The 26,895-nt window shown below is 38.2% G+C and overlaps 1 protein-coding gene across 1 annotated transcript in view; it reads right to left on the minus strand.

Annotated features, from left to right (window-relative positions):
- The window catches only part of LOC123020389 (zinc finger homeobox protein 4-like), a 31,058-nt gene extending 5,148 nt beyond the window's left edge, over positions 1 to 25,910 (minus strand). The window contains exon 1 of the mRNA XM_044424062.1: positions 25,554 to 25,910. The gene's annotated coding sequence lies outside the window, so the exon portion shown is untranslated. The remainder of the gene's footprint in view (positions 1 to 25,553) is intronic.
- Positions 25,911 to 26,895: the final 985 nt, after the last annotated feature.

The raw sequence follows: 26,895 nt of genomic DNA on the forward strand, positions 1-26,895 counted from the left end.
ACCAAGTAAATCATCTTACTACAAATCTTCCTAGTGCAAAAAGCCCTCAGCAGGTATCTAGCTATCCCTGATTAAGCACCAATCATCATTCTTCCCCACACTCCAGTCACCTCAATGGGCAACGGAACAGAAATTAATATTTACAGCAACCAGTACCATCATCCTAGGGGACAATCACATGCACTCAGTTTTTCCCCTGCAAAATGTAATGAACACCATTTCAAATACCATTTTGATGTTATCAATCCTGGTGAGTTGCCCATCTTTCAACTATTGCATCAATCAACATCTCTCCCAGCTTAGCAAATCATAAGCACACTCTACTGATGAAAATCCTTCAATCATTTCTTGCAGGCAGGCATCTTAGACCATAAACTCCCTTTGTTGAGAACAAGATGCACTTTATAAAAGGTATATCAGTTCTGGCAGCAGAGCAAAGGACTAGAAAGTTGGGCACACAGTAGTTAAAATTCTGCTTGTCTTGTTTTTGGGTGTTGGGCATATGCAAGGCCATTGTAGTTTTATCTAGATTATAGCTGCAACCACACATTCCTTGCAGATTTTTCAATCTGCAGAAGGATGGCACTGTATACAACATCTGAGCTATATGAAACTTCAGCATTCATTTTCAGCCTATGATACTAGCTACGTCTTACTATTATGCAGTCCAGCAACTTATCAGAGATGTTTCTCATTAATTTTGCTGGTTATACATCCATGTTTATTAGCTATGCTTCCATTTAACAATGGATATTTGAGCTATTATAGAATAAAAACATCTCTAAACTATAGATAAGTCTTTATATCCTATTGCAACCTTCCATTTACAAGAAAAGGAAGCTGATCAGTTATATAGTGAAACATGATAAAAGCAATTTTTGTACTCAGTATGGTTTAACAGAGAATGCATCAATGAAAGATGTGAAAATATTAGAAGTGTGGCCACTTAATTAAAATAAATAAATGTAAGCAAATATAATCCTGGCAGCAAACCATCAAAGACAAAAGTGATCAGTTTAAGATACATTAGAAGACTGTCACAGTGTGAAAATTAGTTTTGGTATCAGAGGTGGCTCAACTGACAGACTAATTGCTCTTGAATCAAACATCAGAAAGCTTAGTGTATAATTTTAATCATTGATGAGCTCCAGGTTAATTATGTTCATGGAATACATGCAGTGTAAAACTCCTTTGAAATAAACTGATCACAAACAGCATGAAAACCTAATAATTTTCTAATTAATCCAGAACTAGGCATGTTTACCTTGGCATATGCCAATTTTCCACTAACAATATATGCATTCAAGCAGACAATATATTTATAAAGTCTAACTAAAGTAATTATGTTTAGGGGGAAAAGCAAAGCAATAAGCCTGCTTGTAAGCAAAAAGAATATTACTAAATACTTAGAATAACTATTCCACATCCTAACTTGTAAATGTTAGATTGATGCAAACCCAAATATTTACAGCACTGAGTGCCATTATACTGTTAACAACAACAATAAATGAAAAATCTCCTTATACCTATAGGTTTTTATTTATCCTAGGCTTTCTGGATTTGGGATGTGAAAATTCATCCATACATATATTATTCAGCAGCTTCTAACAAGATGTTGTTCATAAAGGTATGCATAAAAGCATGACTACTATACCTCAAGCAGCCTAGTGTTTAATATGCATCTAATAAATCTGGGCAAACAGAAAAATGGGCTCTACATTGTCTACACCGAAACCATGAGCAATCTTGTAGCAACGTCTTCCCTTATTGATAACTTTACAGGGACACATTTGAGGGGCGGGGATTATATCCACGAACCCCTCGCTAAACATAAAGCAAATAGCACAAGAACAACAACAATGGCCATCCAGGTATCTAAAGGTTATATAACAATTGTCAGTCCATGAAAATCACTTTCCTTACTAAGTTTAGCACTAATCAAGTTACTAAGTAATGGCTTGCGTTCAAAATTCCATAAAATTCTATCAAGTTGGATCAATGTTAATGTCTCTTAAACAAGTAATACAATGTATACCACCTATAATATACATCTTTTATATCTCAGCTGCTTATGATCAAAGTTATCTTAAAGAAAGTAAGGCAGTATATACTTTGTTGAAGAACTGAATTCCTGAAGATATATATCCTAATACAACATCCTCAGCATCAAGGGAAAAAACTTTTTTTTTTTTGTATTCCAGACTATGTGCACAAGTGAGAGTGATGTTTAGAGTTGTAATTAAAATGCAGACAGACAAACATTGCACAGGCTTCTATTAATCCAAAATAGTGTTTTTCCACTACTATAAGCACAATGTAACAGGTTTCAACTCATTTTACAAAGTACATTAAAGTTTATGCTTTTAAAGACTCTGCCTTGAAACACTAATAAATGTTCTTCCTTTTCTTGCATAATACAAAAATTACCAAACAAACAAGGAGAAAGCAAGTCTTTTTTAAGAGTTAACAGATGAATCCATATAAATACATACCTGCTGATCTGCTTAGTACTAATAATTCTGTCAGTAATTTGCAAGGCCAATGACTTTGATCATCTAACTCCTTTTTTCCCAAGAAATGGACAGTACACAGAAAACTTAAGTTACTAACCTCTGTATTCCTCCTGGAAAAACTGTTCTCTGAAACTCTGCTCAGGCAAATTATAAAACCCACCTACAGCCAGCTCTGCTAATGAAAAGGGGGTGCTTTTCTGAACAATAGAAAAATTCCTCTGCATTTAGAATGCAGAGTTCCCATTAGAGCTAAGAATCAGAAATGCCAATTTTACCTCTGTTTTTTTAATTGATATTGTCCCAGCTCTCTTCTACGGTCCAGTGAGACAGTGTTTGTGAAACGATTAAAAAGAACGTGATCTGATCAAGAGGATAGAATAATGGGAAAGGAATGCTAGGTTAGCCACAGTGCAAAGTGCTGGGAAAGAAGACCAAGAGACTTCTTAGTCTATTGTTTTTATTCCCATCTGCTCTTTAGACATCTCAGAACACTTTGATTCTTTATTTACTCTTCTAAAAATGGGTTAAAAGTTGCCCACTTACATCAGAATTTGGGACATTACAGATCTTAAAAAAAAAGAAAATAAATAAAAATCTTTGAATTATATCAGGTTTCCAAAAGGTCATCACTGTCTCTGCTGTGGCCTTTTCCCCATCCCAAATCCTCTATCAATATGTCATAGTGAGTTAGGCAAAGACAAAAGAGAGGCTCAGTGTGAAAACTGCACATATATCTAATCCTGACAAAGCAATGAATAGGCCTTCACAAGTATAATTATACTTGTTTATTTGTTACCACGTACAGAGAGCTGATGAAAAAATCCATCAAAGTGGTATTATGCAGACACCAAGAGCTTCTTTTCTTTGGATGCTAAAGCCACATTGAGGCTTAAATTCCTTATTGTTAAATTCAGAAGAAAAAACGGAGGGGGGGTGATTTTAGTTGGACTTTTTTGCATCAGTTGCTGACAGATCTTTTGTGTACAGCGCTGTATGATTGGATGCATTAGCTAGAAGCTTGCTCACTCAGCTCCCTCATTTTAGACCATACAGGAACCCATAATTATAAAGTACTGTACACAGTACCTTTTAAACAGGGTGTGGCAGGTATTTTGCTGACCACAAGTTGAACAGATTTAAAAACAGTCCATTTCTCATACTTTGAGTATTTGGAATTTCCAAACACAGGTAAACTACCTGTACAAAAGTCATGAATGCTAATGCTAAGGAGAATACTAAGCTTTTAAACATAATCATACTGAAAATAAGTCTCCAAGTAGCATAGAATGTAGTAGAGACGAAACTTACCATGCTGCTTCTATAATGGAATTCTATCCTAGTTGCATATATGACATTTTCTGCACATCCCTCTAAAACCTGCTTCCAGTACAAGGACAAAAATTCTGAAGAACCAAAGTAACCACTGAAGAAACTGCCAATATACTGGGCCAGTTTAGAAGAAAGAAAAAATATTTTTCATACAAAAGTGCTAAGGAGCCATTACACAAACAACTTTACAATAGTATGATTTGAGGGTTTAGCGTCGGGGAACGGTTGCCAAATAAGCTCCCTCCCTTTTCAGAATAGAATTATATCAAAGTAAAAGCAATATGCATACTTAATGTCTTTGTGAGCTTTCCAATTTAAAACAGAAAAGCTGTAATTTTTCTTTGCTGGCAATCTGGAAACACTCTGGAGTTAATTACAGCTGATTCGAAGTGAACGACACAAACAAAGACCAGTCTATGTCCAGACAATTATACTGCATTAACCAGCTTAGAGCTTCCTGCTGATGTTTCAGGGCTCTTCTATTACACCCTTCTACCTTCCCAGCACGATAGAAAATGCTTCTGCAAGGAGGCATTAATGAAGAGAACTGCAAAAGAATGTGTGACGACCTCTCCTGACACGGCAAAAACTTTCCACCCATGTCATGACAAAGGGGAGAAGGTAATTAAGTTTGAATAAAGGGATGTAACCAAATATACTGTGCACTTAAAACAGCACTTTAAAAAGAAAGCTAGAAAAGTTTGCAAACGGCATACTTGACTGGCTGTTCAACTGCTATATTGTTTTATCTCTTTCTCCTTTATCATCCCCAAAGGCTATCTTTTCAGATATTTCAAATACTATTATTATAATGAAATCTCATGTGACAGATAAGCTCTTCCTCCTCCTCAGAATGATAGTTTCTTTGTTTTATATACAGAAGAAACAGTAGGGAAGCACATATGATAGCAAGATAACAACAGGCATTCAAATTTTTAATTTAATTATAAGATTGAACACTATTGCTTCAATCTTCTGTATTTTCTCCCACAGTTTCCATGAAACCATTGCAACTGCTCTCACTTTGGGAAAGGATTAGAAACTCACCACTAATAAAGGTATTGTAGAGTAAGGCTAATTTCTCCTCAGGATCATTATATAATGTAGGCCTGTTTTCTTATTTTATCCTTAAAAATACTTTTGGTGTGTGGAATATATATTAAAATTGCAAATTGCATGACTTGATAACAGATTGTTCACACTGTCTGTCAAGAAGGCAATTAATACTTGATAGTTTTTCTTCTGTTATTTAAGCAGATGCCTTGACAGTATGATATCCTTACAAGGAAAATCTAATTACCTAACCTATAGCAAAATAAATCTGGAGTTATGTAAACACTGGATAGATAGCAAAACAACATTTCCCCCCTTTAATGTCTTTTAAACAAAGGTGCAACTCAACAGCAGTGACCCAGTGAGCTTTAACCTGTAATCACTCTCCCTTGTTTTATCTATGCAAATTAGGATTAGGTTTACAATGATGACTGCTTAATCCGTTTGATTTTTCTTTCCTAGATAAATATTAATCTGCAATCAATCAAGTCCTTTATTGTGGTGCACACAACATACTCCATGAAAGGTTATGTAAATTATGGTCATTTTTACAAGCATATTCTGAAAGAGCTCCATGATCTCCCTTTTCACCCCAAAATCTCCATTAGATTTGAAAGTGCAAGTTAATACCAATCACAAAACCACCACAGGACCTATTAGGACTTATTTCCCTTTGAAATCTACTGCATATATCATTTTAGTATTTGTTAGCCACATTTACTCCATTTATTCAAATATCAATAACTCCATATGTAATCTCTTGAATTCCAAACAATATTACTGTCGTTTAGGGTTGAATTCTAGACACATTTACTCACAAGTAAGCAGCACTTACAGTAATGGAACTTGTTCCCAAATACAACTGAAGACTCTGAATGTCTGAAAAAGTAAACTAAAAAGTCCTATAAAGTTAAATATATTACTTTCATCTATCAGTTAAATTACCAAAATATGCTATCCTAAGCATATAGGGAAAAGCCTATTTAATTGGTGGACTTACTGCTAAATGAGTTTAGGAGCAAGAGCTAATATCTTGTATAAGTCCTACATAGAGTAAACCTATTGAAATTAATAAAGTAATCATAGACAAATGAAATCTTAAGTTTCATTCATTTCAATACACTACATAAGGCTATAATATTTGAAACTTCACATAGTGAGCAAGTGACTGATAAAGATAATAGTACCAATGTTTCCAATCACTGTTCCAAGCCAATGTGTCACTCTAGATTTTTGGAAAAAATGCCTTATTTTAATATGCTCATGTTTTATAATTCACACCCACTTTGATTCAAAAATATTCTTATAGAATGCATTTGACACATAGGTTAAATTAGGTAGGACTAATACACATTGAAGAAAAAGAAGTGTAAATACTTTTTAAAGCATTTAGTTCAGTCTTTCAAATATTGGTTAGATTCACATTTAGAGAAGACCCATTGATTTTAGTAGTTCCACTCTAAATATGACTAATTCTGGTTCCAAGTCACTCTCCTTTTTGAAGTAATCAACAAGTCCGTTTGTTAAGCAAGCACTGACATTCTTGCTTAATTAGCAATATTTCAAGATTAGATACTAATGAAAAGAATCTAATGTAGTAGAATACAGACTATGCCTTCAATTACAATGCAGAAGACTAAACAAAGTGAAAGTTACAGAACACTTTATGGCTACTGCAGAGCTTAAGGCCCAGGTCACAAGGAAATGCTGCTGTGAAATCTCTAGAAATAGATGAAAGCTGAATTTAATTACATAGGTTTCAGCAAAAATTAATATATACAGTTGTGCACTGGTCCACGGCATTCAATATGATTTCATATTTAAACATCAAGCTTGTCAACAGAATGGTTTTAAATGCTGCTTAACCATTAATACCCCATCTATTGTTTTAGAATAATCTACTGGTAAATTTTGTTTGCATAATGAAAAATCAGCTGGGACATTTGTTTTTATTATGCAGAGCCTCTTGTCATTTTTTTTCAGTACAAGTTAATTTGACTGCTCTGCATAAGTGAAGTGAGCAATTCAGTAATTAACTTTTGTGTTTTAAAATGTATGAACTTTAATTAGTTTTCATTATAAACAAACAAATGTCACCCATAATTATAAGCTCCTTGGTTTAACTACATATTATCCCTTTTCAAACAAACTTGATGTCATACAAATTAAAATCAAGCAGCCAGCAATTTTGAGCTGAATCTTACATGATCTGCCAGTAACTTGATTACTTAACTTCAATATCATTACAGGAAAAGTATTTCAGTAAAAATAATTACAAGAATTCTAACAGGAGACAGGCTTAATTGTATTGATTCAAAAGATGCATGTATATAGGAACCACATTGATGGAGTAATGTTTTCTTAAATCTACAGTTACTATTCAAATAAAATTACTTGGTATGAAAAGGGGAAATTTGGATCACTGTTTTCTCTGTCCCTATACAAAAGCAATTTCAGTCATTCTTTAGCCAATCACCTTTTATTTTAAGCAACAAAATATCAGTGTGGAAGAACTTCAAGCCATGAAGACCTGGAGGTTTATTTACTGACTAGTGTATCTATTAAGACCAGGAACAAGTGGAGCTGTCAGGACATAATGAAGGTAAATGATTAGTTAGCACTGAGGCTGAGCTCTTCTTCAATGCAATAAGAGTTAATTAAAGTTTACCACCAAACATCAACTAAAGCAGGATGTTGATCAGGTTTCAGCATTAAGTGCAAATAGACAATGGTTGGCAGCAATTAGTACAGCTATCAAATGACATGCAACAATAATTATACATTTAAAACATCTCAATGTCTGGTGAGGAAGGGGTAGGGTTAGGGTTTTGAGAAGGAATACCCAAAAGCAGGAAACAGGTATCAGATCGTTCACATTAGCACTGTAAATCAATAGTATCAACAACCAAAAACAGTGGACAAGTATGTTATCTGAAAAGTAACAATTCACTCTTCATGAAATAGAAGAAACATCCTGACTACTTGTAACAATCCCAAGTGCTGCTTAGAGCAGATAAATTACTTTGTTGATGTCTTCCAAAACTGCAAATAAACAGGCAAGTGGTGGCAACTGTATTCAACATTTCCACATCAGATACAAAGTAACCTGACATCTCCAGTTCCAGTGGCTAAACGTTTCTCTCAAAAGTTAAAGACTGAACACTGGTTTGAACCTTTATAGAACTGGCTTTCATTTGCTAGATACAAAACCAAAAGAAACTTACATCAAAAGACACAACATGTTTATGCAACATGTCCAACTCTCTCTCCCACACCACCCTCACACACACACACAGCCAGTTCTCTGCGCCCACTGCTACTGCTGACATCCCATCCTATACTATATAGGATGGTCTCCTGATCCTCAGTAACAAATTGTCAAGGGATTCAGGGAAGTGCTGTGGGGAAGAGGGACAGAGAAAATCCCATTGCACAAATGCAACTCTTCTTATATTTGCCTTAAACACCACTGAGGTAGATCACAAGGTGCTGCTGCATTTGCTATCAAATACTTACAATCATTATGCACTCTAATCCTACATTTTCTCAAATCCAATCTTTCCTTCAAGCCTCTAGGCTTACAAAATCCAAACACCCAGTTTTCTTCCCTACAGGAATTACTATTCCAATCATAAAAAGGAAGGATAAAATCTACACCTTTCCCTGTTACTAAATATTAAAACAGTTGCCATGAGGACACTTTGATAAACAAGATTAATTTAACACCTTTTAATACACGAGGAAGAAAATTCAAGAGGGTCTTTTCCCAAGTAATTAATATGAAACACCAGGATGTTCTATGCAAGCTTCATTGAAATCAATAGAAAAATGTCCGGATGGATTGTGACCTATGGATCAGGTCTGTTCTCTCATGTCATAGTTGTTTATCTGCTAGTTGGTTCAATAACACCCAAACTCTACTCCAAGGAAACTACCTCTTTTTTCCTATTGGTAGGACCATCTGTGTTGATAAAGCATGTATTCTATGCTATGTTTACAAGACAGTTGATATATTTAATGCAGAAAACCATATCACACCAAGCAGCAACCAAATATGCTGAAAATAATTATCCAGAGTAGGTATACTGGCAGCTGTCTTACACTGAGTCAGACAGTTGGTCTGTCTAGTCCAATCCTGTCAGTGCTGACTAGCAGTGATTCTCTAGGACTTCAGGAAGGAGTATTTCCAGCCCTATCTGGAGATGCCAGGGACTGAATCTGCTGAGCATAATGCCTATCTGGATATTTGCATAAAAAGTAACTTAAGACTTCAGTCTAACAAAGGAACTGCCTTTCTTTACATTCAAAGTTGGCATCTTAGATTCACTCTTCCACTGCTTAGTAGCCATATTGCCAATATTTCCTAATACCCAGAATAATAATTTCCTAATGCATAGGCATATGGCTGCAAAACAGTTTATTCAGGTTCCAAATTCCTTTGGTAATATATCTGTATTTCTTCATAGACCATGGTCACAAAAAGCCTGTCAAAATGTATATTCCTCTACCTGAAATTGCTGTGACCTACTGTGTGGTTCTCTGTACTCAGTTTAGCCCTTGGGACCTTTGAACACAATGCATGTCCTCTCCCACTGAGCTACAGACCTCAGCTAAGATATAGATAAAATTATCTCACAGAAGGACAAGTCTTGTAGAAGAAGAATCAAGACAGCTTCTGCAAAGTCCTGCCTCACATTTTTGAGTTCTTCGATCATCATCCAGCACGTATAGCCATTTCTGGAGGGGTAAGTGGATGTGGCTGATCCAGTAGACATTGTTTACCTGGACTTTCAAAAGGCTTTTGACAAAATCCTTTATCAAAGTCTCCTGAGCAAACTTAGTTCTGGGGTTGGAAGAGAAGTTCTTTTACAGATTGGTAAGTCATTAAAGGACAGGAAGCAAGGAGTAGGAATAAAGGGACAGTTCTCACAATCAGGTTGGGGCACAGGTGGAGTGCCCCAAGGGTTTGACTGGAACCAGTGTTTTTTACTTGCTCAAATATTATCTGGAGTTGGGGGTCAGCAGTGAGGTAGCCAAGTCTGCAAAAGATACAAAAGTATTTAAGGCTTTTAAAACAAAATTCTCTCCAGACTGACAGCTTTGGCTATGAATTTGTATAGACATTAAATAAACAAAAGTGAAATGAGAGAATGGACTTTAAATGGCAAATGTATGTTAATATAGACAAGTGTAAAGTAATGCATATTGTGAAAAATCCTAACTTAGATATACTCTGCTGGAGTCTGACCTGATGGCTTCTTAGTGGGCAGGAAAGGGATCTTGAAGATGTGGTATATAGCTCAATGTAAATAACAACTCTGAGTGTAGTTGCTATGAAAAGACAACTGGACAGCATTAAAAAGGGAACCCCCAAAATTGCCAATATTTTAATGCCTTTATACAATCTACGGTAAAACCACATTTGAAATACTGCATACAGTTCTGGTCATTGCACCTCAAAAAAGCTATTAGAGGGCTGAAACAGGTGCAGACAAGGACAACCAACATGTTCAGGAGAATGGAACAACTCCCCTACAATGTTTAGGGATGTTTTAGCTGTGGAAAAAAGGAGTGGGGGAGAATGTGATAGAGGTATATATGGTTTTGCATAGTGAGAATGAAGGAAGGAAGGAAGGAAATGGGTTTTTTGGGGGTGGGGGTGTCTCTCATAGTATTAGAACTCAGGATCATCCAATGAAACTGACTTCACATTCACCTTGTGGGATTCCCACAGGCCTCTAGCTGGCTACTGTGAAAACAAACCCTGGAGAAGATGGGCCTTTGATTTGATCCTTCAGTTATTGATACCTGGAAGCCACACTGAAGATGTCAAATGTTTTAAACAAAGAAACAAATAAATAAATACAATACCATATAGCTCCTTTCCCTGGCCTGTGTTACAAATTAAATCAACCTACTGTTCTATAAAGTTCAGGTATTTCCTGACAACTACTAAAAGCCACATTGTGACAGGAAGAATAAAGGGCCAAACTTTCTTGTCCAATCCCTAACAGTGTGGCGTAGTGGCGTAGTGGTTAAGAGCATGGGACTGGAACTCAGGCGATCTGGGTTCGAGTCCCCGCTCGGCCATGAAGCCAACTGGGTGACTTTGGGCCAGTCACAGACTCTCAGCCCAACCTACCTCACAGGGTTGTTGTTGTGGGGATAAGATGGAGGAGGAGAATGATGTAAGCTGCCTTGAGCCCTTTGTAGGAAAAAGGCAGGATATAAATCGGAAAAAAACAAAAAACAAAAAAAAAACAAAAAACAGTCAGCTCAGACCTTTCTTTTGGATCCCTTGAGCCTCATATATATATGGTGCGGGGGATAACCATTCCAAACAATTTAGTAATAAGACTGATATAAGTGCAGTCTAACATCATGTGCTGTTTAGACTGACATTCTGTCAACTCAGTCCATACCACATACATAGTCAGAGAAAGTGCTCAGTACTCAAGATGTTTAGCAGACTACCTATTTGAAAAACCCTTTATGATCCTTTATCACTCTATCTTTACAGCATGGTTGACATTCCTTTCCCCCAAGCAAGGCTCCTGAGCACTCAACCACTGCACAGGGGATACTTTCTGCAGCGCTAGATTATTGGCCACTGTTGGAAAAGAAAACACACCTACAGCTGCAAGCTCACAAACACAGGGTGCTATCAATTCTGAATGTGAAACAACGTTGCATGGCTGTAGGATGTCACACCTATGTCCCTGCAAACAGTCACCATCTGAGCTGACTCCTTACCTAGGAATCATCATGTGGGACACACAATTGAATCGACAGACATAAATAGAATCAGTCTAGGTACTGAGAGTTGCTTCATACTTTACACATAAGTGACCAAAAGGAAGCACAAGCGATGTATGCTTCTTTCTTTGCTTCTATTATGACATGGGAAGCAGGATGGGTGACCCCTGCTGCTTCTTTGTAACATGTAAACCAGCTTTCAGGTGGCATTGGAAAGGAGTCTAGACTTCACTGGAGCCAGATGAAAGTTGGTTTCCAATGTGAAGGAAAAGAGCAATGACATGGTAGATATATAAACATTCAGAGAGGAAAATACACATTCATATATGAATTAAGAATGCTAAACTTTTTCAGTACTGACTACTCTCTTTTACATCACCTCCCACAGATGTACACATACTATCTAAGTGCTGAAAATTAAGGAAGATGCAATTTCTCAAAATGCTAAAGATGCTATGTATTTTAACATTAGTACTAAGTTAAACCGAACTGTTCTAAACACTAAAAACAGGCTCTGGTTTTGGATACCAGTCATGTTTACTGGAATGTGTGTAAATTTGCATCCTCAAATTTAGTTAGCACAATGTCTCACTATTTTAGTAATTGAGCAGCAGCCTAGGGCTCTGTGACAGGAATGGTTCTTTCCTCCCTGCCCCCCCCACACCAAAACTTCATTTTCCCAACTAATTCTGTTATGTTAGGGATTTGTGCACAGAGTTAGCTAATCCATGTATTTCCCCAGAGCTGCATTTAAGCTATGGCCCACTCCCAGCACAAAAGTGTCTCCAAAAGCCCTTTCGCCCCCTTCAGCACTCATACGCTCATTGGTCCTGACATTTTCACTTCAGCCATGACAAATGAGCTGATAGCTGTGATCAGATTGCACACAAGTACTGCTTTATCTAAAGACATATCATTAACTCTCATCACTATCTTCCAGTATGATTCTTCTTTTGTTTAATTTGTTGTGAAAATGCAAGTCTGTTTTAAAGCATCTAGACCTTAAGTAACTACAAATAAACTTCCCTAAATAAGAAAAGGGCAGAGTTGGACAGAATCAGAACATGACTACCGTTAACTAAATGTTTCTCAAGAGACTTAAGTAACTGTACTCAACCTCTGCCCTAGTGCAAACATGCCATTTGAAAGTCTTCTAAAGGTCCCTTCCCCCATGGTGAATCGCTAGTACTAGTGTACCCTTTTTTGAGAAACATAAAGTGCAGCAATCAAACCTGCCTAATAAATTAGGAAACCAATTTCTGTCTCTCCAAAGTGCTATCTTTTTGCAGAGTAAGTTAACTTGCATCTGTCTTTTCTGCAAGTAAAATATTTCACTTCAGTGTTAATTAAATGAATTCACTCCTCTAATTTGCAATAACAGCAATAAATTAAAACTTTTCTTAATAAAAATCACTGGATTTGGCATGCACAGGACAATCTGTCCATAAAGACAGAAGAACCTAACTTCCAGTTACATAGCTGTCACTGAATCTAGCAGCTTTGCAAGGTATATTGGTTGTAACTTTTCCTAGCAATTCATCCGAGAATAAACATAGAGGCAGAGTCAACTGTAACACAACAGATCTTGGGAATGGAGGTCATGCTTTGAGGTAAAGTGCTATTCACTTCTGGACCATGCAAGGAGCTCTTTATTCCTGTTCTTATTAGAATCAGTTCCCCTTACTAGAGCAAGAACAAAGCCAAGTGCTCATGTGAGGTTTATGAATAAATCAGAGGTGAGCCACTTTAAGTGCCGCTCATGATTTTCCTGTTGACAGTGAGCACTTAAACAGGCTTCTAGGACCAGCAACCCCTGGCAAATCTTAATAGATTCTAATCTGCACCCTGCTTTATTTCAGGCAAGTAGTGATTCGCCCCATTTTTTCTCAAGTCTTCACCTCTTCAATAACTTCTGTATCACCTTTCCAGAAACAGGACTGTCCCATTTTAAATGTCAAACATACATAAATAAAGCAACTCTTTGTTTTTTTCCTCAAAAAAAATTACTGCTTGAAAAAATACTGTGTATTACAACCAATGTAATTAACAAAATACTATGCTATCTTGAATTTGGTTCAATTACAAATATTACAGATCATGCTAACATTTCTCACAATTCCTGAAATATCTGAAGATTAATATTATTGTAAATGAGGATGATGAGTTATTTTGCAGCACATATACTCAGACGTAAGTGCCACTGAACGTAGTGGGGCTTATTCCCAGATCAATATATTTAGGAATGCAGCCTGAAAGCACTACTGCCACCTGCATTTAAAATCTGGTTCAACATCCTGAATGCTGTATATTTTGAATAATAACAATGAAGAATCTGAGCAAATGCTAACATGCCTGAAGAGAAGTAATTTATTCAGAGCATGGTGGCTAAGGCAAGCTATTTCAAAAAAACAAGAAAAAGGCCAGATGACTCTGAGCCCCTTTTTGGTTGTGTGTGTGTGCGTGTAAGCAACAATACATTTTAGAATTAAGGTTCAATATTGTATTCCAATATTTGATATTTTGTATTTCTTGATTTGTCTGTTATTGAACAGACTGTGGAACACAAAGTGTACTTACATTATGAGCCATTCCTGTTTTTACTTCTCAAAGGGTTTTTCACATATACAACAAATTAACCAACCCTATCACTTTGGTCTAAAATTTCCTGGAGCAAAGAAATGGGGCCAGCGAGAAACTGAAAAGAGTCTATCATGAATACACTGACAAGATTTCAGTTTAAAAGCTATCATTAAAATTTGTTCATACAGTTATAACAGATCAGAACTTTACTTCAGAAGTAGCAGTAGTCTTTCTAGATCAAATTCAAAATAAAGGACCACCAGAGAAGTGGTGGTCTCCTTCTCTAGAGTGGGGTAGAACTGAAATATAGAATTCTATATATTCTAATTCTTTGTGCTATGGAATAAGAAAAAAAGGACTAACCATGGTGCCTTATGAAGATAAGTATTGCTTTGCATTTCATCTAGAATTAACAACAAAAGAGCTCTAGAAAATTTTGTTTTCTTTGTTGCTCTGTGTCCTTTGCATCTTGACCGCAAATTGAACACAACAGAAAAGATGTTCTCTGTAGTTTTATAGGAGATAACAATATGGGCTATGAGTTCCAGTATTTTATTTCCCTTACCCTTTTGATTTTAACAGAAACTAAGTTTAAGAAATTAATGGGTGAAGTTTTTTCTCATCTGTTTGATTTCTGATGTCTCTCTTCTCTTACAGGACCAGGACCAAAGCTAATGCCAAAGCTGGCAGCCCTAAAAGGGTTAAGTGTGGAGTGCTGCTGAAACTACAAAGTAATCTAGTCCTACACTGCTAAGTAATCTAGTCAGACTGCAAAAAAGCTATTGGTGGCAGATGACTTCTCACCTTACATCAGAGAATTTACTTTCTTAGTGGCATCTAGGTTCTAAGTTTGGGGCTGGGGCATGTTATGAGTTGTAGGGCTTTAGTAGTATCTAAACATGCTTACAATTGCATCCTAAGACTATTTTCAGGCTGGTAAAGTTGATAAGTGTGGATTTAAGGCAAACTACATTTAGTTTTCATGTTTAATACCTCATGTGTAACTTGTTGATTGTACCGTTTTTATAAAAACGTAATGAAAGAAAAGTTTAATTTATTCATAAAAAACTTAACTTTTATATATTGGCCTTCCCAATGAATTTGTTACTTTTTGCTGCTGCTGCTTCTTATTTTCATTTATATTCCTCCATTTTCCTCTCTTCTGATGACATTTTTAGACTTGAATTAAATACATATATGTTTGTATTGTTTTAAAAATAATGTATGGGTGTTTCCTAAATATTAGTGTTTTGGTTTATGACACACACATTATTATATTACATTTCAATGCTGCCCATAGCCAAAGCTCTTACAGTGGTTCATACAATTTTAAGTCACCCATGCAGATTTCAACCAGACCTGACCCTGCTTATTTACTGAGATTGGGCAGGATCTGGCACTTCAGGCTATATGGAAGTTATATGGATGGCACATGCATTGCCACTGCCATGTGAGTTTCCAGTATCCATGATCTATAGGGATCATATGTGTGTGTGTCCTACTTTAGTGCACAATTCTATACATGTTTAGAAAGGAAAAGAAGCTCCTACAATTCCCAGCATGCTCCAGCCTGCATTGCTAGCAAGGCACGTTTGGAGTTGTAGGACATTTTTCTGTTTACCCTTAACATATTATACACAGAATCAGACCAGGCCTGGTTGAAGCTAAAATTGGAGCAAGTCTTATGAACTGTTTGGAACTGCCTAGAGAGCTTCAGCTATAGGGTGGTATGAAAATGAAATTACTCTTCACAATAATACCCACAAGCCAAACAGAATCTGTATCATTCAGGTTACTGATTCAAAATAGAGTCATCCCAGGATGATCTTGGAAGCATGCTCATTGGCCCTGATGAGAATGAATCACAAGTACATTTTTGAAAGTGTATATTTTGGCCTCCCATATGAAGCTTCCAGCAGAATGGAGGCTTACTGTTTTAATCCTGCAATACATTGTAGCAGACCAAGATGATAAGCAGCGTGGTGGCGAAAAAGGGAAACATTTAGCACTCTGCGTAGTGTCCTCCCATGTTGCACTGCCCATTCCGTAGATATTAAAGCTGTTATTGAAATGTTTATTTCTAACCTATGACCTAAAGGCTGGTATATGCATGGCTGTTTATTAAGAAACCAATTATCCTGCAGAGCCTCTGTCTCTGGTGCTAAGGCGTGCAGTGTTCCAGACAACACAGAGGGCAGCCATGCTCTTATGCTAGCAATCCCAAGGGGCAAAGGGAGGCTAAAAACATGGTAGAGGTCAATATATGAGTGGGACAATTATAATTTTAAGAGTACACTTTTATCCCACACCATATTTTTGTATCAAGAAATATTCAAGTGTTAAGATGCCATTTTCTCTGTCTTCTAGTAGTAAGTCTGAAGAATTTTCTGTCAAGTACATTTCATCACTGAATATTAGGTTCTGGATAAAATATTGCACTAGTATAGTATATATTTGAAAGTTCTTACACAAACCAGAACTGAACCACATCAGGGGTACTAAACTATGACTGATGTGAAAGGAACCAAATAAGAAGCTTTTTTCATGGCTGACCTAAAGCTAGAACTTGACCAAAAAGCATCATGGATAGACTGCTACAAATTCAAGAAGTTTAAGCATATCACACTTATTTTATTTTTTTTTTAATTTATTTTAATTTCCAAAGTTCTTCACTATAAACACTGGCTACTACTCCCACTTTTTGTCTCAGGCCTCAGCTTAGATAAGGGAGTTAGCTCTTATATATACTGTCACGTGTTTCAGTTTAAACCTATAATCCATACACTATTGACCTGATCTTCATGGGAGTTAATATAAGTTCAGTGTGACAGCCATGAATATAGTATAACTGCCTGTAAAACATTAACTAGCAGGCATGTTTTTCTCAAAATTAGCAAAAGTAAATTAACTGCCACATGAATAAAATGCATTATCATTTTTAAGCTGAAACATCATTCAGGAGGATATGCAAATACAAATGAGTCTTAAAATGGTATACTTATTTTGCTCATAAAACTCAGCTCAACCTTTTCTCAACAAAATTTCTGTTCCTTAATATTTCTTTTAAAAAAAATTCTCCCTGTAGACAGCCTCTAGCATTCCAAACTTTTATGAGAGCAAATGTATTAAAGCAAGAAGAACAAAAGGGACTTATGAGAACGTTGGAATAACAAACTCACAGTCTGTGCCTATTACACAAGACTGTGACACATCCATATTAAATGGATACCTCCTAAAATTCTTTGTACAGACTCATCCTAAACTTCATTATGCATTTTTATCCTGTAAGAATTGTAAAATTTATATCTGTGTCAACTAATAAATCTAGTTATTTCACACTCTCACACACACATACGCTACTCATCAATTGTTATAATATTAAGGCTGCAGATATCAGTACACACAGCCAGGAAAGTAAGTCCTGTTGAACTCAAGCAGATTTATTTCTCAGTAAAACTATTTAGAATCTGATAGTTAAGATCTCAGCCTCTCAGTGTTTCATAGTAGTCATATTTAAATACCTGCATCAAACAACAGTCTTGCTTGTACTTCACTCTCTAGAATACAATGTATCCAAATCCTTTGCACGTACTCAGAAAGAAGTCTCACTGTGTTCAATGGATTCTCTCCTACACTGGTATTCACAGGATTGCAGCCTCAGTCTCAGTATATGAGGAGTCTAGATTTTGCCTGTTCAATAAGAATGCAGACTTCACATAAGCTACCATTAAGCCATATGTTATCCAGTCTTGTAATGGTTGGAAAACTGCCAGTTAGAACACATGTTGCTTGCTTAACAATGTAAACTAATTTATTTTTAAATTAACACATTTTTCTTTTCCAAAGTTCTCAATACTTATCCCTACTTTAAAAGGTGGACTTATATATAGATTTCTTGCTCTTTTAAAGGGTATTTTAAATATTTACAAACATCATCAATCAACATTCACAAACATATAAAGAGTTTTGTGACAGCCTGCAAGGTAAAGCTTTATGACCTATCTTAGATAGAACCCCTTTCTGACCATAGTTCTACAGTGAGCTGTCAACTTTTTTCATGTACAAATATTTATTTCTTAGTCTGTAATGTGCATTAGTCTACCAAACAAGTTCTCTGATCAAACATACAGAGCAAGTCAAAATGCTTTTCTATAAGGATTCTACAAGGCAAAGTACAATATGACCTGAAAATGCTTAACATGCAGTCAGACAAATCATTATGCATCCATATTACATCTGATTTTCAAATGTAATACATTTATTTTTTAATTCTTAGTTTTTAAAAGTGGATAAACTCTTAGGCTGCAATCCTATACTCACTTACCTGGATGCACATCCTGTTTTACCCAATGGAACTTACTTCTGAGTAGACATGTATGGAATTGCACTATAAGTGTATTTTAACTGTCCTACTTACTGTTGAGAGCACGTAATTAGAAGCACAGATCACATTGTCAACAGCTAACCAATTACAGTCATAGCTTTAGGCCTCCTTCTGGTCCCATTTAAGTCAATAGATATTTTATCACTAGCTTTGATAGGAGAAGGGACTGGGTCCTTAGTGACATGACTTACGACCCTATTGTCAACTATGTAAATATATCAAAAGTGGAATACTAAAACAGACTGAATATAAAACTTACTACATCTTACTAAATGTTTATTCAATTAATGCAATCAAATGGATGCAATTGCTATTTTTGTATTCTAGAAATAGGTACTCCACCATTATACATCCCATACACAGTCAAGATTTTTTTCCCCAACAACAAAAAGCAGCAGCAATTAAAACAGCTAATGCTATACCTATGAATAGCAAGTTCAGTAACTGGACTTATTATTGCCTCCTTGATGTGCACATTCCACTGATTTTTAAAAATAGTTTTTCACCTTTGCTCCCCCCCCCCGCCCGCACAAGCAAAGCACTGAGAAACTCGATACCCAATAGTCAATATTTGATTCTCCTGTAATATTTCTGCTACATACAAACCTGTGTCTATCATCTTCTAGCTGTACCATTATCATACATATTCATCAGCATGATGATGGAAATTCAAGGCATCTTATAAAGTTGCTGAAATCTGAGCTTCTGCTTGTTTTCTCAAGTCTTGGACAAACATAACTTTAGGGAGAGCTGAGCAGAGGCATAAAGAAAGAGAAGCTTGCATTTTCGTCTTCCTTTCATCTTAGTCATTCAGTCAAGCATTCAGTGCCCTATTCAGCAGAGCTTTTCATTATGCAAAAAAATGCTAATCCTTTCCGATGCTTTCACACTTGTATAAACCCCCATTCCTTCCACTGAAAAGCAATTATATCAGTTTACCTTGCTGTCAAAAACAGGATTAATATTCCAAAACCTGAAACTCTTTTGTTTTTCTATCTTTTGCTATAGGAAGCTAGAGATTATTATAAGACTTTTCCTTCCAGCAAGAATACATTATTTTAAAAATGATTCTGTTAAGCCAAAGAAGAAAAGGAGAGAGGGGAGGAGACCGGGGGGGGGGGGGTTCAGTTGCTGCGGAAACTCCTTTCAGTGACAGAACTGACCTTCCCTTTGCAGAGGCCTGAATAGAATGAGCCTTACTCTGGTCTATTAATCAGAAACAAATTATGAAAGAATGTGGCTGGACTGGTTGACACTATCCTGTCTTGGGAGACTCAGTAACAGCCTAGTAACAATGTCCTCTTCATGGGTAATGAACAGCCATGACAAATGGGGGCTGAGAAACTATTTATTTGCATATGCAAATTGTCACACAAAGAAAACATGTACAAACAAGTGTCATTGTAAGGTGGATTAGGCAAACAAGGTTTTCTTTTTAGGGCATTCTGCAGCCCAGAACATTAGTCAGCACAATTAAACCAGTCTCCATGGAGACTAATGAAATTTCACCATGGTATGAGTTAAATTAGATAGCTAGTTATGTGTTTCTACAATCCAACTTGAAATCCATTATTGTCTCAGAATAATACAGCAATTGTGCGAGACTGATCTTTGCCAGCTCAACAAGCTCCTAAGTTGACAATTTGCATATGTTAATATAATTAAGCACTAATTACATGAAACCTGTACATGTACTTTCCCTGGGCACTTCTCAGTTTGAACCTTGGCCAAGTCTTTAACCCTTTAAATTATTTGGGAATTGGGAAGCTCTGCCTTGTGGGTACAGCCCCAAGGCAGATGCAGGAAAAGCTCTTCATTTATAAATACAAAGCTTAACCTGACTTCTCATATTTCCATCAACAAAGCTAGAAAATATTTTCAGAAATGCTATGAGAGGACTCTCTAAAGTCCCAGTGCTGCTACTTTTTAAAAAGTGTATGAAAGCACTCAAGATTAGACTAAATAAAGTTACAGATTCATTTACTGTCACTGCCATATCTTTAAAGTTCAAAACTCTCTCTCTCCCCCCCCCCCCTCTCTCTCTCTCTCTCTCTCTCTCTCTCTCTCTCTCTCTCTCTCTCTCTCTCTGCTGGATTTGATGTCAGTGCTGTGACAGCAATAAAAAGGGAATGAGGAGAGGAAAAAAGAACAGCCAGTAACTAATGAGCTTTACATAAATATATGCTGAAGCAATTAAGCAGTGTTAATTACTATGACAGCAGTTAATTGAATATAATTAGATATTTTAAGCCACTGACTAATGCACAGTTAAGATTAATTTTATTGAGATTAATTGTAAATAAGAATAGATTAACTGTGTTTTGACAGGCAAGTAGAAGAGCAGGAATCACCAAAACCCCTCAAAATCATATATTATTTTAATGTCACAGCTCAGACCCATCTCCTCAATAAACATGAGTTTTCAAACCCAAACATACAGGAACCTTGAAGAAAAACAAACAAATTTCAGAAATTAAAGAGTCTTTGTCCTTTTTTCATGTGCATTTCTTTTAGCAGACTAAATTAAGCAAATCTGGTGTACGTTTTTAGGAAGGAACATTTCACAGTGAATGGAAAAATGTTATATCATATATGAAATTCATGCAGCTGTGCGGAACTTGGTCCAGCTGGTCTAAGCCTACAAAGCACCATCAAAATGATAGTGAATAAGGCCTTCCCAAAATGTAATGAAGTCGCAACCTTGTATGTGACCTAAATTTTCTGCCATCTATGCTTTCCTGCTTGATCTCTTTCCATTTTTAACTAATCATGAATATTCAAAAGACCACTATTAAAAAAAAAAGACACCACCAACTCACATCCACTTTAAAACACTGAAATCAGAAAAATATCCCTTTGCTTTAAAAATGCAATACAACCAACATCATTCATACTCAATAGCAGACTTTTATATCACTTATGCTAATTAGCTCAAAATGCTTACTTTTAGATATTGGTTTTCAAAGCGAGAGAGACAGGTAGACAGGGAGAGATACAGAGAGAGATCTAAAGAATACTCACTGCAAAATAATCCAAGCATGCTGTTGTTGTATGTATGTATGTTAACAAATCACTGACAAGAAAGGAGCCTCAATTGATTTCAAAATAAATCAATAAGTGATTAACACAATATTCTTAAAGCACTACAATGTATATTTAATATAAATGTATACATTCAATACCTTGTTATCTCTAAATTGAGAAAGTCTTTACAATATTGTGCATGCCCCTATATTGACTAGCAACTTCTTTGCAATGCCTTTCATCTTTTAGAGTGAAAATCCAAAAATGGTCTGTGAAACAAGGCTACAACAAGCCATTCTGCAGTGAAAGATTTTAAATCATCCAGCCTCTTCTAATAGACTTGAGACTTATTGAGGTAGAAACCATAAAAAATGAAGAAGGGAAATTTAATCCCTGAAATATTGATTTGCACATTAATATCATATAGGCAGAGGGCAATTTGGCTTCATGGAAATGACACATTGTCGACCCTTGGTGAAGTCAGAGCCAATCTAACTGCTGAACATGTCTGAATCTCAAGAGTTATTAAGGGCTTCCCTTCTTGCCTATATGACTTTTCTCCAGCCTACCAATGCAATCTTAAATGTATTATCTTTAAGAAATAATTGTAAAACCTCAGGGGTTTTCCAGTTAATGGAAGGAAGGCTAAACCACATCAGATTCTGAAATGCAACATTAAACCCTTGCAATCAACAAAACCACCTCAATTCTCATCCATCCAGTGCAGGATCTAATACTGTTATTAGAGATAATCAAATTTCATTGTGTAAATTTAGGCTCATGGTCAGAATGGAAGCAGTAAATTCTGCAATATTAAACAGTGATTTTCTCAGCACTTCTTTACATGGTCTCTGCTGGCAAACAATAAAATCTTTAGAACAGAAAGACAACCTCCTATCTACTATGAAAGGTAGAAGGGATGCGCATCTTTCCCTTACCAAATGCATTTAGAAAACAACCTAATATCACTTCAAAACATACCAATCAGGCACTACCATTACTACTATTGTGACTTCTATAGATGGTTTGCTTGACCTTTCTTTGTTCTTTGGGTACATTTCACTTTTGAAGATTTATGACTATTCCCTCCCCTATTTAATTGACCCTATATGTTTATTTCCATAAGAGAAAAACAACTGAGTCCATGTTTATGGTGCAGAAACCCTTCTAAGCCCAAGGCAATGCCTGTAGGATGCTACAGTCACAGTGTGTAGATCCTACAGTATGAATATTCAGCCAGGCTCAATGAATAATCCGAGTGAGCCCCAGCACTCAAGCCAGGTGCAAGAGGTTAAAACAGCTGGCTAGCCATCTTTCACTTTGGTATGCTTTCCTGCTGCCTGAAACTGCCTGAGATTCCTCTTCATATACTGTTCTTATTCCAGTTGTATTCTGCTTTTTCTAGCACCCCATCGCAGAGAAGAAAGGGGAACTCTTTCCAAGTAGCAAGTTGAATAGGAAATAGAACAATCATATTTAAAGGGTCTTTTTCTTTCCTCCTCCAACCCTCCTGCCTTGTTTGTTTTAAGAATTTTCCATTCCCCCCTCTTTTCCATCTAGTCTTTAAAAAGCAAAGTCCCTTCTCGCTAGCCTTGTTCTGTCAGTTTGTCAGTAAATAGAAAGTAAAACAAGGGTTGATGGCACTGAGAGTGTTACATACCCAGACTGTGTTTTTGCATTGCTCTCAATGGAAACGATCGATGCCCATGTCACAGTGGTGTCCCAATCGCAGCCAAGTCTCTGCCTCAATCTAACCAACAACAGGCAGGGCTTCCAAGGCTGCTGCTCACTACCTCTTGCTTCCATCCATCCACTTAGACATCCACCAAACTCTTAAAGACAGAATAAACTACAATCTGCTCTTCAACCACCGCTCCTAAGGATCGAGCCACTGGAAATCCTTCCAAAGGGGAATCACAATTTCAAACATAAATATAAGAGATATTTATCCACCTTCAACATCATCAACCCTCTCCTTTTTTCCTCCTCTGTTTCTCTCTTTCTTTCCCTCTCCTTTGCCAGCTACCTGATCCTTGATTAAAAATGGAACAGGGATAATAATAATATGAAAAAGGCGATCAGAATGGAGGAGAGGAAATGCAACTGTCAGATAAAGGGATAGTCAGACTTCCTGGGTGACCCTGGCGGGGTCTGCCTCAATGTAAATCCACCATCTTCAGCCTGGCAAGTTGTCTTTGGGTTGAGAGGCGCGCTTTTTTTTTTTTTTTTTTTTTTTTTGGGGGGGGGGGGTGGGGGGGGGGGGGGGGGAAGGGGGTGTTATGTTTGCGATGTATGCCTTGGTACCTAAGGTGGAAGAAGAGGAGGAGGAGGAGAACAGGAGGAGGAGGAGGAGGAGGGTGTGTGTTATTGAATGGGAGCGAAAAAGCCTCCTCGGGACGGCGCGGAGGCTGAACCCGGCTTGCTGAGCCTCTTCTCTCGGCTGGGCCCAGTGCCCCGAGCAGCCGATGAGATCGAGACCCCCCTCCCCCTCCGGCTGGCAGGTAACAAAAGAAATACATAAGCGTGTGTTCGGGGGGGGGCGAGGGGTAGGACTGGGGCGCTGGGGGGCAGGGTGGGTAAGGCTGGGGGGCAGGAGCGTGAGCTGGCATCGGTGGGGTAAAGTTTCCGGTCCCCATGTTTACAAGCGGTTGTAAGGTTGCAAAGGCAGGAGGGGTGAGCACAGGCGCGCCTGCCATTAGCCACCCTGCTAAGGGATGCACTCGCCGCGGAGCCAGAGCAGAGCCGGAGCCGGAGCCGCGCCGCTAGGTCCGAGCCGCCGACTTCGCTCTCGCCCCGCGTGGAAAGAGGGTGCGGATCGAGGGAGACGGGCGAAACGGGAGGGAAGAAAATCTTGGCCAGAATCCGATTAAAACAACGCCGGAGCCCAACGCGGGGAGGGAGGGAGGCAGGCAGGCAGGCAGGCAGGAGGCGGGGAGGAAGGAAGCCTGCTGCCCTTTCACAAAGGGAAGCGATGGTCGAAGCTTGCCCAGCCCCGGCAAGCAGCGGCTAGAACGGCACCTCCGGCGAGCGAGGGGCGAGTCAGGCAGCCGGGCTGCGGGCAGCGCTCAGCGCGCCGGGACGGACACACAAGGCGAGCGGGCAGCCCGCTCCGCTAGCGGGCTCCTCTCTACTTCTCCTGCTGCTGCTGCTGCTGCCGCCGCCGCCGCCGCCGCCAGCGACGGCTCTCGCCCTGCCCGGCTGCTCCAAACGCAGCACCCAACATCCAGACCGCGCGCGCACCGCACACACGCAGGGAAGGGGGGGGGCTCGGTCCCACTGGCACTCGCACCCCGCTTATCCGGAACTAGAGACGAATCTCTGACCCCCCGAGGCACCCTAAACTTTCCCCAGAGGCATCACGCTTCGGAGTCCGGGGTTAAAGTGGTGGAGGGGGTGGGGAGGGAAGGAGAATGGATAGGCAAAGACTTTTGACAGCCGTGCCGTGGTTCCAAACAAGACCATTTCCCAGCTCGTTTAAAAAGAAAAAGGAAACAAAAAGCGCCAGAAAGAACCTCTTCTGCCAATTAAGATCCTTCACTTAATCCAAAAGTTACACGCTGAAAAAACCGACACCCCCACCCCACCCTCCGGAATTTAAAAAGAGAAAGACAGAGAATGAACCCCTCCTTCCCTAAAGCGGTACCTAAAAATGGGGAAAAGGGAAAAAAAGGGGGGCGAGAGAGAAGAGATAGAGAGGATCTGGGGATGGGAGTGTGTGTGAGAGAGGGAGAGAGAGAGAGCGAGAGGGAGAGAGAGCGAGAGGAGAGAGAGCGAGAGGGAGAGAGAGAGAAAGAGGCAGGCAGAGAGCGAGAGCGAAATATCAAAGATTGTGCAAGATCAGCCTGGAAAGATAATCGATACTCGACCTAAATTTAACACAAACTACTCAATAAAAGTTAAAGAAAAAAACTTACTTTCCATTTCCCCTCGCAGTTCTTACTGGATCTTCGCCTCTCTGTTTTGCTTTATTTACTTAACAGCTGATCACATCCAAGTAAACGACAGAAGGTTCATTAAAAAATAAAAAAAATAATCCTCCAACTTTATTGGGTGAAAATAAAAATGATTGAGCAAGAAGTGGGGGGCATGGAGCGGTCCTTTGGGGTCCGGGAGTTGTTAAAGCATGTGGCGACCGCGGTCTCGCTGTTTGGTTGTGAAGGGGTTGGGAAAAGGAGGAAAGGAAATGAAAATCCGATATGTCTTTATTCTGCTAATTATTATCGTTTTAGCCCTGTTTAAAAAAATGGCTGATTAAGTTGAGTGCGCATGTCTTTGTGTGTCTATTCCCGATATGCACTCTGGGAATGAGAGAGAGAGCGAGCGGGGGGGGGGAGAGAAAGAGAGAAGAGAGAGGTGTAATTAGTGAGGTGATCAACATTCTCCAGACTGCAAATGACGCGCAGCCCGGACTTACTGCCGCTGCTGCTGGGGGCTCGTAGGGGCTGCGGGAGCCACACCACTGGCCCCAAAGCAGAACGGGCAGTAGGGAAGCAGCTCATGGACACAAACACAAGTCTGCAAACTTCATTAGTAACACAGACACACACACACAGACACACAAATAGATGGCTGGGGAAAATTAGAGAGAGAGAGGGAGAGAAGAGGCTGAGAGGAAGGAAAGAAGATTTGCTGTTCTTAACTGCTCAGGAATGTGAAAAGATATGGGTGCAAATTAATTATTCCTCCCACCAGGGAAGTTCTTTCTTTCTCTCTCTTCTCCCCCCCCCTTCCTTTTTTTTTTTTTTTAAAGGAAGAAAATATGCCTGGGATAATGAACGTGGAATGTGCCTCTGTATGGAAAGGGAGTGAGTCTGAGATCAGAAATTTGTACTCTTATAGCCATAGAGAATCATTTACATATTATTGAGGATTTATTTACACATATGCATACACATTCTACATACAGTGACATTATATATCTCCTAGTATCTATAGCTCAGGTATACACATAAGACATATGCATTATTGCATACACACATGGCAGTTTAATCTCCCTGGTGTAACTGGTTGAACAGCTCAACAAAACTAAGTTTATAAAAGCAACCAGTATTTTTAGTGTGTAATAGCAACAGTAAACAGATTTAGCAAAGGAAAAGCTATCCCAGGGCAACTACCTGCCTTTTCCCCATGGAAGCAGAAAAAGGGTGATTATATTTGTCTTTAGGATTACCAGAGATAATGCTCGAGATGAAAAGAATATGTGGCATTGACTATAGGCAATAATGTATAGGCACTATTATAAATAAGAATCTCCTA

Source organism: Varanus komodoensis, unplaced genomic scaffold, assembly GCF_004798865.1.
Source record: "Varanus komodoensis strain SLA01 unplaced genomic scaffold, ASM479886v1 scaffold14_1, whole genome shotgun sequence".
In the NCBI taxonomy this organism is placed as follows: domain Eukaryota; kingdom Metazoa; phylum Chordata; class Lepidosauria; order Squamata; family Varanidae; genus Varanus; species Varanus komodoensis.